This window comes from Erythrolamprus reginae, unplaced genomic scaffold (genome assembly GCF_031021105.1).
Source record: "Erythrolamprus reginae isolate rEryReg1 unplaced genomic scaffold, rEryReg1.hap1 scaffold_171, whole genome shotgun sequence".
NCBI classification, from domain to species: domain Eukaryota; kingdom Metazoa; phylum Chordata; class Lepidosauria; order Squamata; family Dipsadidae; genus Erythrolamprus; species Erythrolamprus reginae.
The window spans coordinates 83,456-105,868 of NW_027248561.1; the positions used below are offsets into that span (position 1 = coordinate 83,456).

At 44.8% G+C, this 22,413-nt stretch overlaps 3 long non-coding RNA genes across 4 annotated transcripts in view; all 3 read right to left on the reverse strand.

The window, feature by feature from the left end:
- The window catches only part of LOC139155972 (uncharacterized), a 68,237-nt gene extending 56,327 nt beyond the window's left edge, over nt 1-11,910 (reverse strand). Inside the window, exons 1-3 of one of the 2 annotated variants that reach the window (XR_011557146.1) lie at nt 11,832-11,910; nt 10,246-10,394; nt 8,619-8,650 (exon numbers count right to left, since the gene is read on the reverse strand). This is a non-coding gene — a long non-coding RNA (uncharacterized lncRNA). Of the gene's footprint in view, nt 1-8,579; nt 8,651-10,245; nt 10,395-11,831 lie in introns of those variants that run through there. The other variant, XR_011557145.1, reaches the window with a different exon arrangement.
- A 1,021-nt stretch (nt 11,911-12,931) lies between these two features.
- LOC139155968 (uncharacterized) lies at nt 12,932-15,182 on the reverse strand. The gene is made up of 2 exons (XR_011557143.1): nt 15,031-15,182; nt 12,932-13,428 (listed from the first exon to the last, which is right to left on the reverse strand). It is a non-coding gene; the product is annotated as an uncharacterized lncRNA (long non-coding RNA).
- Nucleotides 15,183-17,653: 2,471 nt separating this feature from the next.
- Nucleotides 17,654-19,899, reverse strand: LOC139155970 (uncharacterized). The gene is made up of 2 exons (XR_011557144.1): nt 19,763-19,899; nt 17,654-17,954 (listed from the first exon to the last, which is right to left on the reverse strand). It is a non-coding gene; the product is annotated as an uncharacterized lncRNA (long non-coding RNA).
- Nucleotides 19,900-22,413: the final 2,514 nt, after the last annotated feature.

Genomic DNA, 22,413 nt, shown 5'->3' on the forward strand with positions numbered 1-22,413 from the left:
CCTGATTCAGCATTGTTAATGATAGAAAACTGCCCTCCTGTGGTCACGTATTGCGGACACAAAAAGAAATCTACTTTTTAAATTGGATTTTAATTTTATTAACCGATATCTTTATTATTAATGCCTTATTAATATCAACAAGCCATGATGCGGTTTGATACATCAAAGGAATGGGGGAGCAATCCTGAAAGGCAAGGAGGGTGCGGGCAATTCTAATCTCTGTGGGGAGTTTGTTCCAGAGGGCCGGGGCCGCCACAGAGAAGATGCTGCCATCACATTCACCCTGCTATGCCTCATTCAGCATTGTTAATGATAGAAAACTGCCCTCCGGTGGTCACGTCCCGTATTGCGGACGCAAAAAGAAATCTATTGGATTATAATTTTATCGGTTCCAGAGGGCTGGGGCCGCCACAGAGAAGGTCACGCCATCACATTAACCCCGCTATGCCTGATTCGGCATTGTTAATGATAGAAACCTGCCCTCCAGTGGTGACGTCCGGTATTTTGCGGTGGCAAAAAGAAATCTATTGGATTTTAATTTTATTATCCGATATCTTTATTTATTTATTTATTTATTTATTACTTAGATTTGTATGCCGCCCCTCTCCGAAGACTCGGGGCGGCTCACAACATGTAAAAAACAAATCATAAGCAATCAGACAGATTTAAAATATTTAAATATTTAAAAAACCCCATATGCTAACAGTCACACACACAGACATACCATGCATAAATTAAACGTGCCCGGGGGAGATGTTTCAGTTCCCCCATGCCTGACGGCAAAGGTGGGTTTTAAGGAGTTTACGGAAGGCAGGAAGAGTAGGGGCAGTTCTAATCTCCGGGGGGAGTTGGTTCCAGAGGGCCGGGGCCGCCACAGAGAAGGCTCTTCCCCTGGGGCCCGCCAACCGACATTGTTTAGTTGACGGGACCCGGAGAAGGCCCACTCTGTGGGACCTAATCGGTCGCTGGGATTCGTGCGGCAGGAGGCGGTCTCGGAGATATTCTGGTCCGATGCCATGAAGGGCTTTAAAGGTCATAACCAACACTTTGAATTGTGACCGGAAATTGATCGGCAACCAATGCAGACTGCGGAGTGATGGTGAAACATGGGCATACCTAGGTAGGCCCATGACTGCTCTCGCAGCTGCATTTTGCACGATCTGAAGTTTCCGAACACTTTTCAAAGGTAGCCCCATGTAGAGAGCATTACAGTAGTCGAATCTCGAGGTGATGAGGGCATGAGTGACTGTGAGCAATGAGTCCCGGTCCAGATAGGGCCGCAACTGGTGCACCAGGCGAACCTGGGCAAACGCCCCCCCTCGCCACAGCTGAAAGATGTTGTTCTAATGTGAGCTGTGGATCGAGGAGGACGCCCAAGTTGCGGACCCTCTCTGAGGGGGTCAATAATTCCCCCCCCAGGGTGATGGACGGACAGATGGGATTGTCCTTGGGAGGCAGAACCCACAGCCACTCCGTCTTATCCGGGTTGAGCTTGAGTCTGTTGACACCCATCCAGGCCCCAACAGCCTCCAGGCACCGGCACATCACTTCCACCGCTTCGTTGACTGGGCATGGGGTGGAGATGTAAAGCTGGGTATCATCCGCATATTGATGATACCTCACCCCATGTCCTTGGATGATCTCGCCCAGCGGTTTCATGTAGATGTTAAATAGCAGGGGGGAGAGGACCGACCCCTGAGGCACCCCACAAGGGAGAAACCTAGGAGTCGACCTCTGGCCCCCCACTAACACCGACTGCGACCGGCCAGAGAGGTAGGAGGAGAACCACTGAAGGACAGTGCCTCCCACTCCCAACCCCTCCAGCCGGTGCAGAAGGATACCATGGTCGATGGTATCGAAAGCCGCTGAGAGGTCAAGGAGCACCAGGACAGAGGATAAACCCCCGTCCCGGGCCCGCCAGAGATCATCCATCAACGCGACCAAAGCGGTTTCCGTGCTGTAACCGGCCCTGAAACCCGACTGCTGGGGACCTAGATAATCGGCTTCTTCCAAGGACCGCTGGAGCTGGAGTGCCACCACCTTCTCGACAACCTTCCCCATAAAGGGAAGGTTGGAGACTGGACGATAGTTGTTAAGTACGGCTGGGTCCAGAGAGGGCTTCTTGAGGAGGGGGCGCACAAGCGCTTCTTTATAGAGTGATGGAAAAACTCCCCTCCCCAAGGAAGCGTTGGTAATCTCCTGGGCCCAGCTCCGTGTCACCTCCCTGCTGGCCGAAACCAACCAGGAGGGACACGGATCCAGTAAACAGGTGGCGGAACTCACAGCTCCGATGGCCTTGTCCACTTCATCAGGTGTCACCAGATCAAACTCTTCCCAGACAGGTGGACAAGTACGTGCCCCAGTCACCTCGACTGACTCGTTGTCAGTCGACTCTGTTACACAATTGGAGTCGAGATCGGCCCGGATCCGAGCGACTTTATCAGCGAAAAACGTGTTAAAATCCTCGGCACTACTCTGTAAGGGCTCCCCAACTCCCCCCTGGTTGAGAAGGGAGCGGGTCACCCTAAACAGAGCGGCCGGGCGGGATTCCGCTGATGCAATCAAGGCGGCATGGTACGCGCATCTTGCCGCCTTGAGCGCCACTTTGTAAGTCTTAATAAAAGCTCTTACAAGTGTTCGATCGGATTCAGACCTACTCTTCCTCCATCGCTTCTCTAGACGTCTCTTTTGGCGTTTCAACTCCCGGAGCTCCTCGTTGAACCATGGGGCTCTACGGGGTCTAGCGCCATGGAGAGGCCTTATTAATATTAACAAGCGATGATGCGGGTTTGCTACATCAAAGGAATGGGGGAGCAATCCTGAAAGGCAAGGAGGGTGAGGGCAATTCTAATCTCTGGGGGGAGTTGGTTCCAGGGTTCCGGGGCCACCACAGAGAAGGTCCCGCCCTCACATTAACCCCGATATGCCTGATTCGGCATTGTTAATGATAGAAACCTGCCCTCCGGTGGTCACTTCCGGTATTTTGCGAAGGGAAAAAGAAATCTATTGGATTTTAATTTTATCATCCGATATCTTATTATTAACGCCTTATTAATATTAACAAGCGATGATGCGGGTTTGCTACATCAAAGGAATGGGGGAGCAATCCTGAAAGGCAAGGAGGGTGGGGGCAATTCTAATCTCTGGGGGGAGTTGGTTCCAGAGGGCCGGGGCCGCCAGAGAGAAGGTCCCGCCGTCACATTAACCCCGCTATGCCTGATTCGGCATTGTTAATGATAGAAACCTGCCCTCCGGTGGTCACGTCCGGTATTTTGCGGAGGCAAAAAGAAATCTATTGGATTTTAATTTTATTATCCGATATCTTTATTATTAACGCCTTATTAATATTAACAAGCGATGATGCTGGTTTGCTACATCAAAGGAATGGGGGAGCAATCCTGAAAGGCAAGGAGGGTGAGGGCAATTCTAATCTCTGGGAGGAGTTGGTTCCAGGGTTCCGGGGCCACCACAGAGAAGGTCCCGCCCTCACATTAACCCCGATATGCCTGATTCGGCATTGTTAATGATAGAAACCTGCCCTCCGGTGGTCACTTCCGGTATTTTGCGAAGGGAAAAAGAAATCTATTGGATTTTAATTTTATCATCCGATATCTTTATTATTAACGCCTTATTAATATTAACAAGCGATGATGCGGGTTTGCTACATCAAAGGAATGGGGGAGCAATCCTGAAAGGCAAGGAGGGTGGGGGCAATTCTAATCTCTGGGGGAAGTTGGTTCCAGAGGGCCGGGGCCGCCAGAGAGAAGGTCCCGCCGTCACATTAACCCCGCTATGCCTGATTCGGCATTGTTAATGATAGAAACCTGCCCTCCGGTGGTCACATCCGGTATTTTGCGGAGGCAAAAAGAAATCTATTGGATTTTAATTTTATTATCCGATATCTTTATTATTAACGCCTTATTAATATTAACAAGCGATGATGCGGGTTTGCTACATCAAAGGAATGGGGGAGCAATCCTGAAAGGCAAGGAGGGTGGGGGCAATTCTAATCTCTGGGGGGAGTTGGTTCCAGAGGGCCGGGGCCGCCACAGAGAAGGTCCGGCCATCACATTAACCCCGCTATGCCTGATTCGGCATTGTTAATGATAGAAAACTGCCCTCTGGTGGTCACGTCCAGTAGGGAGCTATCCCGAAAGGCAAGGAGGGTGGGGGCAATTCTAATCTCTGGGGGGAGTTGGTTCCGGAGCGCCGGGACCCGCCACAGAGAAGGTCCCGCCATCACATTCACCCTGCTATGCCTGATTCAGCATTGTTAATGATAGAAAACTGCCCTCCTGTGGTCACGTATTGCGGACACAAAAAGAAATCTACTTTTTAAATTGAATTTTAATTTTATTATGCTATAACTTTTTTATTAATGCCTTACTAATATTAATAAGCCACGATGCGGTTCGCTGCATCAAAGGAATGGGGGAGCAATCCTGAAAGGCAAGGAGGGTGGGGGCAATTCTAATCTCTGGGGGGAGTTGGTTCCAGAGGGCCGGGGCCGCCACAGAGAAGGTCCCGCAATCACATTAACCCTGCAATGCCTGATTCAGCATTCTTAATGATAGAAACCTGCCCTCCGGTGGTCACGTCCGGTATTGCAGACACAGAAAGAAATCTATTGCATTTTAATTTTATTATCCGATATCTTTATTATTAATGCCTTATTAATATCAACAAGCCATGATGCGGTTTGATACATCAAAGGAATGGGGCAGCAATCCTGAAAGACAAGGAGAGTGGGGGCAATTCTAATCTCTGGGGGGAGTTTTTTCCAGTGGGCCGGGGCCGCCACAGAGAGGGTCCCGCCATCACATTAACCCTGCTATGCCTGATTCAGCATTGTTAATGATAGAAAACTGCCCTCCGGTGGTCACGTCCCGTATTGTGGACGCAAAAAGAAATCTATTGGATTTTAATTTTATTATCCGATATCTTTATTATTAATGCCTTATTAATATCAACAAGCCTTGATGCGGTTTGATACATCAAAGGAATGGGGGAGCAATCCTGAAAGGCAAGGATGGTGGGGGCAATTCTAATCTCTGGGGGGAGTTGGTTCCAGAGGGCCGGGGCCGCCACAGAGAAGGTCCCGCCATTACATTATCCCTGCTCTGCCTGATTCAGCATTGTTAATGATAGAAAACTGCCCTCCGGTGGTCACGTCCCGTATTGCGGACACAAAAAGAAATCTATTGGATTTTAATTTTATTATCCGATATCTTTATTATTAATGCCTTATTAATATCAACAAGCCATGATGTGGTTTGATACATCAAAGGAATGGGGGAGCAATCCTGAAAGGCAAGGAGGGTGGGGGCAATTCTAATCTCTGGGGGGAGTTGGTTCCAGAGGGCCGGGGCCGCCACAGAGAAGGTGCCGCCATCACATTCACCCTGCTATACCTGATTCAGCATTGTTAATGATAGAAAATTGCCCTCCCGGTGGCCACGTATTGCAGACCCAAAAAGAAATCTATTGGATTTTAATTTTATTATCAGATATCTTTATTATTAATGCCTTATTAATATCAACAAGCCATGATGCGGTTTGATACATCAAAGGAATGGGGGAGCAATCCTGAAAGGCAAGGAGGATGCGGACAATTCTAATCTCTGGGGGGAGTTGGTTACAGAGGGCCGGGGCCACCACAGAGAAGGTCCCGCCATCACATTAACCCTGCTATGCCTGATTCAGCATTGTTAATGATAGAAAACTGCCCTCCTGTGGTCACGTATTGCGGACACAAAAAGAAATCTACTTTTTAAATTGGATTTTAATTTTATTATCCGATATCTTTATTATTAATGCCTTATTAATATTAACAAGCCATGATGCGGTTCGCTACATCAAGGGAATGGGGGAGCAATCCTGAAAGGCAAGGAGGGTGGGGGCAATTCTAATCTCTGGGGGGAGTTTGTTCCAGAGGGCCGGGGCCGCCACAGAGAAGGTCCCGCCATCACATTCACCCTCCTATGCCTGTTTCAGCATTGTTAATGATAGAAAACTGCCCTCCTGTGGTCACGTATTGCGGACACAAAAAGAAATCTACTTTTTAAATTGGATTTTAATTTTATTATCCGATATCTTTATTATTAATGCCTTATTAATATTAACAAGCCATGATGCGGTTCGCTACATCAAGGGAATGGGGGAGCAATCCTGAAAGGCAAGGAGGGTGGGGGCAATTCTAATCTCTGGGGGGAGTTTGTTCCAGAGGGCCGGGGCCGCCACAGAGAAGGTCCCGCCATCACATTCACCCTCCTATGCCTGTTTCAGCATTGTTAATGATAGAAAACTGCCCTCCTGTGGTCACGTATTGCGGACACAAAAAGAAATCTACTTTTTAAATTGAATTTTAATTTTATTATCCGATATCTTTATTATTAATGCCTTATTAATATCAACAAGCCATGATGCGGTTTGATACATCAAAGGAATGGGGGAGTAATCCTGAAAGGCAAGGAGGGTGGGGGCAGTTCTAATCTCTGTGGGGAGTTTGTTCCAGAGGGCCGGGGCCGCCACAGAGAAGATGCTGCCATCACATTCACCCTGCTATGCCTGATTCAGCATTGTTAATGATAGAAAACTGCCCTCCTGTGGCCACGTATTGCAGACCCAAAAAGAAATCTATTGGATTTTAATTTTATTATCAGATATCTTTATTATTAATGCCTTATTAATATCAACAAGCCATGATGCGGTTCGCTACATCAAAGGAATGGGGGAGCAATCCTGAAAGGCAAGGAGGGTGGGGGAAATTCTAATCTCTGGGGGGAGTTGGTTCCAGAGGGCCGGGGCCGCCACAGAGAAGGTCCCGCAATCACATTAACCCTGCAATGCCTGATTCAGCATTGTTAATGATAGAAACCTGCCCTCCGGTGGTCACGTCCGGTATTGCGGACGCAAAAAGAAATCTATTGCATTTTAATTTTATTATCCGATATCTTTATTATTAACGCCTTATTAATATTAACAAGCGATGATGCGGGTTTCCTACATCAAAGGAATGGGGGAGCAATCCTGAAAGGCAAGGAGGGTGGGGGCAATTCTAATCTCTGGGGGGAGTTGGTTCCAGAGGGCCGGGGCCGCCAGAGAGAAGGTCCCGCCGTCACATTAACCCCGCTATGCCTGATTCGGCATTGTTAATGATAGAAACCTGCCCTCCGGTGGTCACGTCCGGTATTTTGCGGAGGCAAAAAGAAATCTATTGGATTTTAATTTTATTATCCGATATCTTTATTATTAACGCCTTATTAATATTAACAAGCGATGATGCGGGTTTGCTACATCAAAGGAATGGGGGAGCAAACCTGAAAGGCAAGGAGGGTGGGGGCAATTCTAATCTCTGGGGGGAGTTGGTTCCAGAGGGTCGGGGCCGCCACAGAGAAGGTCCCGCCATCACATTAACCCCGCTATGCCTGATTCAGCATTGTTAATGATAGAAACCTGCCCTCCGGTGGTCACGTCTGGTATTTTGCGTGAGGCAAAAAGAAATCTATTGGATTTTAATTTTATTATCCGATATCTTTATTATTAACGCCTTATTAATATTAACAAGCGATGATGTGGGTTTGCTACATCAAAGGAATGGGGGAGCAGTCCTGAAAGGCAAGGAGGCTGGGGGCAATTCTAATCTCTGGGGGGAGTTGGTTCCAGAGGGCCGGGGCCGCCACAGAGAAGGTCCCGCCATCACATTAACCCCGCTATGCCTGATTCAGCATTGTTAATGATAGAAACCTGCCCTCCGGTGGTCACGTCCACTATTTTGCGCAGGCAAAAAGAAATCTATTGGATTTTAATTTTATCATCCGATATCTTTATTATTAACGCCTTATTAATATTAACAAGCGATGATGCGGGTTTGCTACATCAAAGGAATGGGGGAACAATCCTGAAAGGCGAAGAGGGTGGGGGCAATTCTAATCTCTGGTGGGAGTTCGTTCCAGAGGGCCGGGGCCTCCACAGAGAAGGTCCCGCCATCACATTAACCCCGCTATGCCTGATTCAGCATTGTTAATGATACAAACCTGCCCTCCGGTGGTCACGTCCGGTATTTTGCCTGAGGGAAAAAGAAATCTATTGGATTTTAATTTTATTATCCGATATCTTTATTATTAACGCCTTATTAATATTAACAAGCGATGATGCGGGTTTGGTACATCAAATGAATGGGGGAGCAATCCTGAAAGGCAAGGAGGGTGGGGGCAATTCTAACCTCTGTGTGGAGTTGGTTCCAGAGGGCCGGGGCCGCCACAGAGAAGGTCCCGCCATCACATTAACCCCACTATGCCTGATTCAGCACTGTTAATGATAGAAAACTGCCCTCCGGTGGTCACGTCCGGTATTTTGCCTGAGGGAAAAAGAAATCTATTGGATTTTAATTTTATTATCCGATATCTTTATTATTAACGCCTTATTAATATTAACAAGCGATGATGCGGGTTTGCTACATCAAATGAATGGGGGAGCAATCCTGAAAGGCAAGGAGGGTGGGGGCAATTCTAATCTCTGGGGGGAGTTCGTTCCAGAGGGCCGGGGCCTCCATAGAGAAGGTCCCGCCATCACATTAACCCCGCTATGCCTGATTCAGCATTGTTAATGATAGAAACCTGCCCTCCGGTGGTCACGTCCGGTATTTTGCCTGAGGCAAAAAGAAATCTATTGGATTTTAATTTTATTATCCGATATCTTTATTATTAACGCCTTATTAATATTAACAAGCGATGATGTGGGTTTGCTACATCAAAGCAATGGGGGAGCAGTCCTGAAAGGCAAGGAGGCTAGGGGCAATTCTAATCTCTGGGGGGAGTTGGTTCCAGAGGGCCGGGGCCGCCACAGAGAAGGTCCCGCCATCACATTAACCCGGCTATGCCTGATTCAGCATTGTTAATGATAGAAACCTGCCCTCCGGTGGTCACGTCCACTATTTTGCGCAGGCAAAAAGAAATCTATTGGATTTCAATTTTATCATCCGATATCTTTATTATTAACGCCTTATTAATATTAACAAGCGATGATGCGGGTTTGCTACATCAAAGGAATGGGGGAGCAATCCTGAAAGGCGAAGAGGGTGGGGGCAATTCTAATCTCTGGGGGGAGTTCGTTCCAGAGGGCCGGGGCCTCCACAGAGAAGGTCCCGCCATCACATTAACCCCGCTATGCCTGATTCAGCATTGTTAATGGTCAAATCCGGTACTGTATTGCGGACAGAAAAAGAAATCTATTGGATTTTAATTTTATTATCCTATATCTTTATTATTAATGCTTTATTAATATTAATAACGAATGATGCGGTTTGCTACATCAAAGGAATAGTGGAGTAATCCTGCAAAAGTCTTAAACCCAGTTAAGAAGGGCTGTCATCATCGTCATCATCATATTTATTTATTTATTTATTTATTTATTTATTTATTTATTTATTTAATCTTTTGTTTATTTAATCGTTTACTTATTGGATTTATATGCCACCCCTCTACGAAGACTCAGGGCGGCTAACAGCAGTCCTAAAACAGTGTACAATTATAATCCAATACTAAGAACGAATTAAAAACCCCTTAATATAAACAACCAAACATACATACATACAAAAAAACCATGCATAAAATTCCAAAGGCCTAGGGGGAAAAGGAATCTTAATTCCCCCATGCCTGGCGGCAGAGGTGGGTTTTGAGTAGCTTACGAAAGGCAAGGAGGGTGGGGGCAATTCTAATCTCTGAGGGGAGTTGGTTCCAGAGGGCCGGGGCCGCCACAGAGAAGGCTCTTCCCCTGGGTCCAGCCATCACATTAACCCTAACCCTCCCCATCCCTAGGGTGGCTGGGTCAAGTCCAGATGCCGGGCCCCTCGCCTTCCCTAATAACGCTAACCCTCCCCTTCCCTATGAACCCTAACCCTCCCCTTCCCTAACCCTCCCCTTCCCTAGGGTGGGTGGTCCAAGTCCAGATGCCAGGCTTTTTTTTTTTTTTTGGCTGCTATGCCTGATTCAGCCTTGTTAATGATAGAAAACTGCCCTCCTGTGGTCACATCCGGTATTGCGGACACAAAAAGAAGTCTTCTACCTGTCCTACGTCTGGGGAACCACGGTGCCCTTCTCTTCTGCCTATCCCAGGGGATGGCCAACTGATGTGGGGTCAGGTGAAAAGACCTTCTGGTCTGCTATGACTTCAGAGGACGGTATTTATGTCAACGGACCGAGTGGCACCTGTTAAGAAAAGTTATACAAAACACCTGCTCCTTACCTTTAAAGGCCCAGCTCTCACCGTGCCCCCCGCAAAGGACGGGATGGTCATCTTGCCGGCGACACGCTTGGCTGCCTTTTCCCAGATGGACGGGCTGATGTACCATCGCCTCGGTAGGATTCCGCCTGCATCCCTCGAGTGGCCGGGTTCTAGAATTTGGGAGAAACGGGTGTTATATGATATTGGAACCGTCCTGTGCTTTAAAGGGAAAGTCTTGAATATTGGTAAGAACCAGAAGACGAGCGGCTAAATAGAAACGACTTTATTCCGTTAAAATGAGAAAATGCATAACAAGTAAAAACCCAATGGCGCGGTGAAAATCTCTGGGAGGCTGTGCTCTCCAGGCTCTCAAATATCCGCTCTCCCCGGCTGTGACCGATCAAACGGTCCGGCTCTCCGCCTGGAGATTGACCGGTTCGTGCTAGGACGGGATTCCCCTCCCTACCTGGCAGCTTTAACTCTTCAAGGATTCCTTCTGGTGCTTGCGTTGCGACCCCCGGGCCTACTGTTGCCCTATGAATGTTATTAAGGAGTTTAATAATAAATATACAGAATAATAAACTTAAAATCTGTTAAGAGGGTTGATTCCTTTTTCTGTCTCATATTCCTTTTTTGACAATAGAATGGCAGAGTCTTCTGTCCCTTGGCGATATTCTGTCCCTTGGCCTCAATATTAAATCCTAAAACCGAAAACTCTGCCGTTCTGTGGTCAAAACAGATATTGCAACCACACAAAGGAATCGACCTTTTTAATCGGATTTTAAAGTTATCCTGTATATTTTTAAAGTATTATCAATTTTAATAGGTTAATGGGAGGCGCAAGCCTTGAAACAAGTTAAATCCTATGATGCCTATTAATACTAATGATGTTTTAATAATAAAGGATAATCACTCTTCACACAAAAATAACACAAAACCTACACAACTGACTCTTACATAAGGTGGCCAGATTTTAACATTGGTAAAGCGGGACATCATTGACTGCCGGGGGGGTTTCTGTGTGTGTGTGTGAGTCTATGAAATAAATAAATTAGTTACCGAAATTATCTGAGACGTGTATATGTCGTGGAAGAGAACCAGCCGGTACTTTTCTCTCCGCTGGGTCAATGAATTTTGATCTTACTACGTGATTTATGCAATTAATATCAATATTGGGTTTAGAACCTGTTTTTTTCTTTTATATATTATTATTATTATTATTATTATTATTATTATTATTATTATTATATTTGTATTCTGCCCTTCTCCGAAGACTCAGAGAATTATTTAGTGAAAGGCACTGAAGAAAGTGATAATTTTCTCTCGGTTGGGGTCAATGAATTTTGATGTTACTACGTGATTTATACAATTAATATCAATATTTGGTTTGGGACCTGGTTTTTTCTTTTATATATCATAAATAGGATGCAATAGAACAGGGGTAGGATTATTCAATCTAGGATTAAGCAATTCTTAACTTAATATCTATAGAGACAGAAATAATTTAAGTGTGAGGTCTAAATAGAATATTTACCACTAGCTCTACTGATTTTAGGGAGGAAGACATCCAACAACAGCACTAAAAATGAAAAGGCACAAGAAATAACCTTTTCCCACAGCTCTCCACCGGCGGTTCACACGCTCTGCAGGGGTCCTTCAGCTCCCATGGCCGGTCAATTGCAGAGAGAAAAGCACACCTGAAGTCAGAGTTGGTAAGGGATGCCAGGAGAAGGGCACACAGGAAGTCGGCCACGCTTAGAAGGGCGATGCCAAAGGAAGTTGGTGAGGGATGCCAGGAGAAGAGCACACATGAAGTCAGAGTTGGTAAGGGATGCGAAGAGAAGGACATACAGGAAGTCGGTCATGCTTAGAAGGTCACTCCAAAGGAAGTTGGTGCGGGAATGCCAGAAGGGCACAAAGGAACTGCGGGCTTCCCCCCCCCCCTCTCCTATCCCTATTTGAGCCTTAATGATAGAAAACTGCCGCCCTGTGGTCACATTTGGTATTGCAGCCACAGAAAGAAATACACTTTTTCAATTGGATTTTAACGTTATTATCCTGTATCTTTATTATCAATGCCATATTAATATTAACAGGCGATGATGCATTTTGCTAAATCAAAGGAATTGGGAATAATCCTGTAAAAGCCTGAAACCCATTTAAGAAGGGCTGTCATGGCCTAAATATGAATCATAAGTTTTTAAGAAAGAAGTTGGCAGCCATGCAGACAATTATAGAAACATAGAAACAGAGAAGTCTGACGGCAGAAAAAGACCCCATGGTCCATCTAGTCTGCCCTTATACTATTCTCTGTATTTTATCTTAGGATGGATATATGTTTATCCCAGGCATGTTTAAATTCAGTTACTGTGGATTTATCTACCACGTCTGCTGGAAATTTGTTCCAAGGATCTACTACTCTTTCAGTAAAATAATACCACGTTAGCCTCTCTGAATCCGCTTTGGAATAAGCGGCATATAAATACGATCGATCCACGCATTCCTGCATCGATAAATAAATACAAAAAACACTAACCTATCCCAAAGATGCAAAAAGGGAATTCTGCATCTATTACTTATGCGTAACTATGCCGGAGACCTGTTCCCCGAATTTTGGAGAGAAAACCTGGACCTTTACTTTTCCCGGGGGCTTCTCGCCCTTGGAAAAATACAAAGAGCTCTTCGAAATAAATAAAAGAAACTTGCATTGACTAAAAACAAAGCGTATTTATTGCAAAGAAATAATAATAACGGTTTACAAAGTGAGATGGAACTTTTAGCTTCGCTGAGCTTTCAGCCAAAAGCCATTCCTGAAAGCCGTATCCTTTCTGTTCTCTGCTCCCCCCCACCACATCTCGATAGTGGAAAGAAGCAAATTCTTCATCGGCTGGGTTGAAGCTCTTTCTCTGGCTCCTTCGTAGCGGCGTGGGCTCGCTCCGTTTGCGCTGAATCCCTGAAACACGCTTCTAACGCCTTCTGAGGAAGACTCTGGACAAATGCCTTTTATCCTCATTTTAGAAAAAAAGAAACGGAAAACAAACGTTATTCTTCTACTTTTCCATCGTCAGGGGAACCACGGTGGCCTTCTCCTCTGCCTACCCCCGGGGACGGCCGATGGATGTGGGGTCAGCTGATGGATGTGCGGTCTTTCTGGTCTGCTATGACTTCAGAGGCCGCTGTCTATGACGACGGACCGAGTGGCACCTGTTAAGAAATGTTATAGAAAACACCCGCTCCTTGCCTTTAAAGGCCCAGCTCTCCCTGTGCCCCGCAAAGGACGGGATGGTCATCTTGCCGGCGCCACGCTAGGCGGGCTGATGTAACGTCGCCTCGGTAGGATTCCGCCTGCATCCCTCGAGTGGCCGGGTTCCAGAATTTGGGAGAAAAGAGTGTTATATGGTATTGGAACCGCCCTGTGCTTTAAAGTGAGTCTTGAATATTGGTAAGAATCAGTAGACGAGCGGCTATATAGAAATGACTTTATTCCGTTACAATGAGAAAATGCGCAACAAGAAAAAACCCATTGGCGCGGTGAAAATCTCTGGGAGGCTGTGCTCTCCTGGCTCTCGAATATCCGCTCTCCCCGGCTGTGACCGATCAAACGGTCCGGCTCTCCGCCTGGCGATTGACCGGTTCGTGCTAGGACGGGATGCCCCTCCCCGCCTGGCAGCTTTAACTCTTGAAGGATTCCTTCTCTCCCTGCGTTGCCACCCCCGGGCCTCCTGTTGCCCTATGAATGTTATTAAGGAGTTTAATAATAAATATACAGAATAATAAACTTAAAATGCGTTAAGAGGGTTGATTCCTTTTTCTCTCCCATATTCCTTTTTTGACAATAGAATGGCAGAGTCTTCTGTCCCTTGGCGATATTCTGTCCCTTGGCCTCAATATTAAATCCTGAAACCGAAAACTCTGCCCTTCTGTGGTCAAAACAGATATTGCAGCCACACAAAGGAATCGACCTTTTAAATCGGATTTTAAAGTTATCCTGTATATTTTTAAAGTATTATCAATTTTAATAGGTTAATGGGAGGCGCAAGCCTTGAAACAAGTTAAAGCCTATGATGCCTATTAATACTAATGATGTTTTAATAATAAAGGATAATCGCTCTTCACACAAAAATAACACAAAAGCTACACAACTGACTCTTACATAAGGTGACCAGATTTTAACATTGGTAAAGCGGGACACCATTGACTGCCGGGGGGGGGGTGTCTGTGTGTGTGTGTGAGTCTATGAAATAAATAAATTAGTTACCGAAATTATCTGAGACGTGTATATGTCGTGGAAGAGAACCAGCCGGTACTTTTCTCTCCGCTGGGTCAATGAATTTTGATCTTACTACGTGATTTATGCAATTAATATCAATATTGGGTTTAGAACCTGTTTTTTTCTTTTATATATTATTATTATTATTATTATTATTATTATTATTATTATTATTATATTTGTATTCTGCCCTTCTCCGAAGACTCAGAGAATTATTTAGTGAAAGGCACTGAAGAAAGTGATAATTTTCTCTCGGTTGGGGTCAATGAATTTTGATGTTACTACGTGATTTATGCAATTAATATCAATATTTGGTTTGGGACCTGGTTTTTTCTTTTATATATCATAAATAGGATGCAATAGAACAGGGGTAGGATTATTCAATCTAGGATTAAGCAATTCTTAATTTAATATCTATAGAGACAGAAATAATTTAAGTGTGAGGTCTAAATAGAATATTTACCACTAGCTCTACTGATTTTAGGGAGGAAGACATCCAACAACAGCACTAAAAATGAAAAGGCACAAGAAATAACCTTTTCCCACAGCTCTCCACCGGCGGTTCACACGCTCTGCAGGGGTCCTTCAGCTCCCATGGCCGGTCAATTGCAGAGACATCGGCCAAGCTGCTCCGGCGCTGCTCTTAAACGTCATCAACCAGCGTTCCTCACAGCTGAGAGGGAATGGAGAAGAGGGCGGGGTTTCCAAAGGGGGGGCAGGAAACTGACAGGAGGTGAGCAATGCTGCCAAAGGAAGTTGGTGGGGGATGCCAGAACAAGCGCACACACGAAGTCAGAGTTGGTCAGGGATGCCAGGAGAAGGGCACACAGGAAGTCGGCCATGCTTAGAAGGTCACTCCAAAGGAAGTTGGTGAGGGAATGCCAGAAGGGCACAAAGGAACTGCGGGCTTCCCCCCCCCCCCCCCTCGCTATCCCTATTTGAGCCTAATGATAGAAAACTGCCGTCCTGTGGTCAAATTCGGTATTGCAGCCACAGAAAGAAATACACTTTTTCAATTGGATTTTAACGTTATTATCCTGTATCTTTATTATCAATGCCATATTAATATTAACAGGCGATTTTGCATTTTGCTAAATCAAAGGAATTGGGAATAATCCTGTTAAAGCCTGAAACCCATTTAAGAAGGGCTGTGATGGCCTAAATATGAATCATATGTTTTTAAGAAAGAAGTTGGCAGCCATGCAGACAATTATTATTGTTATTTGTAGTAGTAGTAGTAGTATTACTCTTATTATTATTATCAACATCATCATCATTATATTATTATTATTATTATTATTATTATATTTGTGTTCTGCCCTTCAAGAAGACTCAGATAATTACTTAGTGAAAGGCACTGAACAAAGTGATTTTTTTATGGCATTCCCATGGTCATGTGTTCAAAATTGTGATGCTTGGCAACTAGCATGAGCAACTAACATGCTCACGTGTCCCCTTTTGGGTCTTGTCTATTGGGAAAAATGTGGAGCTCAATGGTCATAAGCCGAGGACTTAACAGTGGTAGGATTCAGCCGCTTCTCTCAGGATAGCACGAACGGCTGGGGGCTCTGCCCACCCATCCCGAAGTCATGCGGACACTCGCTTTTGTGAACCGGTAGGGAAGGGAAGGGAATCCCACTTCTGGAGGACTAGCTGCGTATTGGACACGAAAACCGCCAGGGGTTTGTGAAGGTACTACAAAAATGATAACTTTATTATATAAAACAGGGTGTTGGCTAAGTCCCCAGCTCTACCGTTTCCCTAATGAAGAAAGTCCGCACCCGCCTCTCTCCTAGCAGAATGAAATATTAAAAAGACAAAACGTTGATGGAAGGCGAATCTCCCCACGCAGATAGAAACGGAGAAACGTAGAAGCGTGAAGGCAGAAAAGGACCTCGTGGCCCATCTAGTCTGCCCTTATACTATTTTCTGTATTTTATCTTAGGATGGATATATGTTTATTCCAGGCGTGTTTAAATTCAGTTACTGTGGATTTATCTACCACGTCTGCTGGAAGTTTGTTCCAAGGATCTACTACTCTTTCGGTGAAATAATATTTTCTCACGTTGCTTTTGATCCTTCCCCCAACTAACTTCAGATGGTGTCCCCTTGTTCTTGGCTTCGCTTTCCTATTAAAAACGCTTCCCTCCTGAACCTTGTTTAACCCTTTAACGTATTTCAATGTTTCGATCCTGTCCCCTCTTTTCCTTCTGTCCTCCAGTCTATACAGATTGAGTTCGTGAAGTCTTTCCTGATACGTATTATGCTTAAGACCTTCCACCGTTCTTGTAGCCCGTCTTTGGACGCGTTCAATTTTGTCAATATCTTTTTATAATTTCGTGCAATCTCCCCCCTACCGGTCTTCCGGAAACCCGTTAAGATCTGACTTTTCTGGCAGGTATGGAATAGCATTGACCTTGGGGTGTGTATGGTTCTTTTAAAGACGTTACATTATTCTTATTGTATGACTGATATGTCCCGTCAACAAAACAATGTCGTTTGGTGGGCCCCAGGGGAAGAGCCTTCTCTGTGGTGGCCCCGGCCCTCTGGAACCAACTCCCCCCGGAGATTAGAATTGCCCCCACCCTCCTCGCCTTTCGTAAGCTCCTTAAAAGCCACCTCTGCCGTCAGGCGTGGGGGAACTGAGATATTCTTTCCCCCTTGGCCTTTTCAATTTATGCATGGTATGTTTGTTTGTATGTATGTTTGGTTTTACAAATAAGGGTTTTTTAATTGTTTTAGTATTAGTTTTTAGTATTGGTTTTACGTGATGTTTTGTACTATTGTTGTTAGCCGCCCCGAGTCTACGGAGAGGGGCGGCAAACAAATGCAATCAATCAATAAATAAATAAATAATGTCATTTTCATTTAATACTGTTCTACTTATACCACGTTAGCCTCTCTGAATCCGCTTTGGAATGAGCGGCATATAAATACGATCGATCCACACCTTCCTGCATCGATAAATAAATACAAAAAACACTAATCTTTCCCCAAAGATGCAAAAAGGGAATTCTGCCTCTATTACTTATGCGTAACTATGCCGGAGACCTGTTCCCCGAATTTGGGAGAGAAAACCTGGACCTTTACTTTTCCCGGGGGCTTCTCGCCCTTGGAAAAATACAAAGAGCTCTTCGAAATAAATAAAAAAAACTTGCATTGACTAAAAACAAAGCGTATTTATTGCAAAGAAATAATAATAACGGTTTACAAAGTGAGATGGATCTTTTAGCTTCGCTGAGCTTTCAGCCAAAAGCCATTCCTGAAAGCCGTCTCCTTTCTGTTCTCTGCTCCCCCCCACCACATCTCGATAGTGGAAAGAAGCAAATTCTTCATCGGCTGGGTTGAAGCTCTTTCTCTGGCTCTTTCGTAGCGGCGTGGGCTCGCTCCGTTTGCGCTGAATCCCTGAAACACACTTCTAACGCCTTCTGAGGAAGACTCTGGACAAATGCCTTTTATCCTCATTTTAGAAAAAAAGAAACGGAAAACAAACGTTATTCTTCTACCTTTCCTGCGTCAGGGGAACCACGGTGGCCTTCTCCTCTGCCTACCCCCGGGGACGGCCGATGGATGTGGGGTCAGCTGATGGATGTGGGGTCTTTCTGGTCTGCTATGACTTCAGAGGCCGCTATCTATGACGACGGACCGAGTGGCACCTGTTCAGAAATGTTATAGAAAACACCCGCTCCTTGCCTTTAAAGGCCCAGCTCTCCCCGTGCCCTGCAAAGGACGGGATGGTCATCTTGCCGGCGACACGCTAGGCGGGCTGATGTAACGTTGCCTCGGTAGGATTCCGCCTGCATCCCTCGAGTGGCCGGGTTCCAGAATTTGGGAGAAAAGAGTGTTATATGGTATTGGAACCGCCCTGTGCTTTAAAGTGAGTCTTGAATATTGGTAAGAATCAGTAGACGAGCGGCTATATAGAAACGACTTTATTCCGTTACAATGAGAAAATGCGCAACAAGAAAAAACCCAATGGCGCGGTGAAAATCTCTGGGAGGCTGTGCTCTCCTGGCTCTCGAATATCCGCTCTCCCCGGCTGTGACCGATCAAACGGTCTGGCTCTCCGCCTGGCGATTGACCGGTTCGTGCTAGGACGGGATGCCCCTCCCCGCCTGGCAGCTTTAACTCTTGAAGGATTCCTTCTCTCCCTGCGTTGCCACCCCCGGGCCTCCTGTTGCCCTATGAATGTTATTAAGGAGTTTAATAATAAATATACAGAATAATAAACTTAAAATGCGTTAAGAGGGTTGATTCCTTTTTCTCTCCCATATTCCTTTTTTGACAATAGAATGGCAGAGTCTTCTGTCCCTTGGCGATATTCTGTCCCTTGGCCTCAATATTAAATCTTGAAACCGAAAACTATGCCCTTCTGTGGTCAAAACAGATATTGCAGCCACACAAAGGAATCGACCTTTTAAATCGGATTTTAAAGTTATCCTGTATATTTTTAAAGTATTATCAATTTTAATAGGTTAATGGGAGGCGCAAGCCTTGAAACAAGTTAAAGCCTATGATGCCTATTAATACTAATGATGTTTTAATAATAAAGGATAATCGCTCTTCACACAAAAATAACACAAAACCTACACAACTGACTCTTACATAAGGTGACCAGATTTTAACATTGGTAAAGCGGGACACCATTGACTGCCGGGGGGGGGGGTGTCTGTGTGTGTGTGTGAGTCTATGAAATAAATAAATTAGTTACCAAAATTATCTGAGACGTGTATATGTCGTGGAAGAGAACCAGCCGGTACTTTTCTCTCCGCTGGGTCAATGAATTTTGATCTTACTACGTGATTTATGCAATTAATATCAATATTGGGTTTAGAACCTGTTTTTTTCTTTTATTTATTATTATTATTATTATTATTATTATTATTATTATTATTATTATTATTATTATATTTGTATTCTGCCCTTCTCCGAAGACTCAGAGAATTATTTAGTGAAAGGCACTGAAGAAAGTGATAATTTTCTCTCGGTTGGGGTCAATGAATTTTGATGTTACTACGTGATTTATGCAATTAATATCAATATTTGGTTTGGGACCTGGTTTTTTCTTTTATATATCATAAATAGGATGCAATAGAACAGGGGTAGGATTATTCAATCTAGGATTAAGCAATTCTTAATTTAATATCTATAGAGACAGAAATAATTTAAGTGTGAGGTCTAAATAGAATATTTACCACTAGCTCTACTGATTTTAGGGAGGAAGACATCCAACAACAGCACTAAAAATGAAAAGGCACAAGAAATAACCTTTTCCCACAGCTCTCCACCGGCGGTTCACACGCTCTGCAGGGGTCCTTCAGCTCCCACGGCCGGTCAATTGCAGAGACATCGGCCAAGCTGCTCCGGCGCTGCTCTTAAACGTCATCAACCAGCCTTCCTCACAGCTGAGAGGGAATGGAGAAGAGGGCGGGGTTTCCAAAGGGGGGGCAGGAAACTGACAGGAGGTGAGCAATGCTGCCAAAGGAAGTTGGTGGGGGATGCCAGGAGAAGAGCACACCTGAAGTCAGAGTTGGTAAGGGATGCCAGGAGAAGGGCACACAGGAAGTCGGCCATGCTTAGAAGGGCGATGCCAAAGGAAGTTGGTGGGGGATGCCAGAACAAGCGCACACACGAAGTCAGAGTTGGTCAGGGATGCCAGGAGAAGGGCACACAGGAAGTCGGCCATGCTTAGAAGGGCGATGCCAAAGGAAGTTGGTGAGGGAATACCAGAAGGGCACAAAGGAACTGCGGGCTTCCCCCCCCCCCCCCGCTATCCCTATTTGAGCCTTAATGATAGAAAACTGCCGTCCTGTGGTCAAATTCGGTATTGCAGCCACAGAAAGAAATACACTTTTTCAATTGGATTTTAACGTTATTATCCTGTATCTTTATTATCAATGCCATATTAATATTAACAGGCGATTTTGCATTTTGCTAAATCAAAGGAATTGGGAATAATCCTGTTAAAGCCTGAAACCCATTTAAGAAGGGCTGTGATGGCCTAAATATGAATCATATGTTTTTAAGAAAGAAGTTGGCAGCCATGCAGACAATTATTATTGTTATTTGTAGTAGTAGTAGTAGTATTACTCTTATTATTATTATCAACATCATCATCATTATTTTTTTATTATTATTATTATTATTATTATTATTATTATTATTATTATTATTATATTTGTGTTCTGCCCTTCAAGAAGACTCAGATAATTACTTAGTGAAAGGCACTGAACAAAGTGATTTTTTTATGGCATTCCCATGGTCATGTGTTCAAAATTGTGATGCTTGGCAACTAGCATGAGCAACTAACATGCTCACGTGTCCCGTTTTGGGTCTTGTCTATTGGGAAAAATGTGGAGCTCAATGGTCATAAGCCGAGGACTTAACAGTGGTAGGATTCAGCCGCTTCTCTCAGGATAGCACGAACGGCTGGGGGCTCTGCCCACCCATCCCGAAGTCATGCGGACACTCGCTTTTGTGAACCGGTAGGGAAGGGAAGGGAATCCCACTTCTGGAGGACTAGCTGCGTATTGGACACGAAAACCGCCAGGGGTTTGTGAAGGTACTACAAAAATGATAACTTTATTATATAAAACAGGGTGTTGGCTAAGTCCCCAGCTCTACCGTTTCCCTAATGAAGAAAGTCCGCACCCGCCTCTCTCCTAGCAGAATGAAATATTAAAAAGACAAAACGTTGATGGAAGGCGAATCTCCCCACGCAGATAGAAACGGAGAAACGAAGAAGCGTGAAGGCAGAAAAAGACCTCGTGGCCCATCTAGTCTGCCCTTATACTATTTTCTGTATTTTATCTTAGGATGGATATATGTTTATTCCAGGCGTGTTTAAATTCAGTTACTGTGGATTTATCTACCACGTCTGCTGGAAGTTTGTTCCAAGGATCTACTACTCTTTCGGTGAAATAATATTTTCTCACGTTGCTTTTGATCCTTCCCCCAACTAACTTCAGATGGTGTCCCCTTGTTCTTGGCTTCGCTTTCCTATTAAAAACGCTTCCCTCCTGAACCTTGTTTAACCCTTTAACGTATTTCAATGTTTCGATCCTGTCCCCTCTTTTCCTTCTGTCCTCCAGTCTATACAGATTGAGTTCGTGAAGTCTTTCCTGATACGTTTTATGCTTAAAGCCTTCTACCGTTCTTGTAGCCCGTCTTTGGACGCGTTCAATTTTGTCAATATCTTTTTGTAATTTCGTGCTATCTCCCCCCTACCGGTCTTCCGGAAACCCGTTAAGATCTGACTTTTCTGGCAGGTATGGAATAGCATTGACCTTGGGGTGTGTATGGTTCTTTTAAAGACGTTACATTATTCTTATTGTATGACTGATATGTCCCGTCAACAAAACAATGTCGTTTGGCGGGCCCCAGGGGAAGAGCCTTCTCTGTGGTGCCCCCGGCCCTCTGGAACCAACTCCCCCCGGAGATCAGAATTGCCCCCACCCTCCTCGCCTTTCATAAGCTCCTTAAAACCCACCTCTGCCATCAGGCGTGGGGGAACTGAGATATTCTTTCCCCCTTGGCCTTTACAATTTATGCATGGTATGTTTGTTTGTATGTATGTTTGGTTTTACAAATAAGGGTTTTTTAATTGTTTTAGTATCAGTTTTTAGTATTGGATTTACGTGATGTTTTGTACTATTGTTGTTAGCCGCCCCGAGTCTACGGAGAGGGGCGGCATACAAATGCAATCAATCAATCAATCAACCAATCAATCATGTCATTTTCATTTAATACTGTTCTATTTATACCACGTTAGCCTCTCTGAATCCGCTTTGGAATAAGCGGCATATAAATACGATCGATCCACGCATTCCTGCATCGATAAATAAATACAAAAAACACTAACCTATCCCAAAGATGCAAAAAGGGAATTCTGCATCTATTACTTATGCGTAACTATGCCG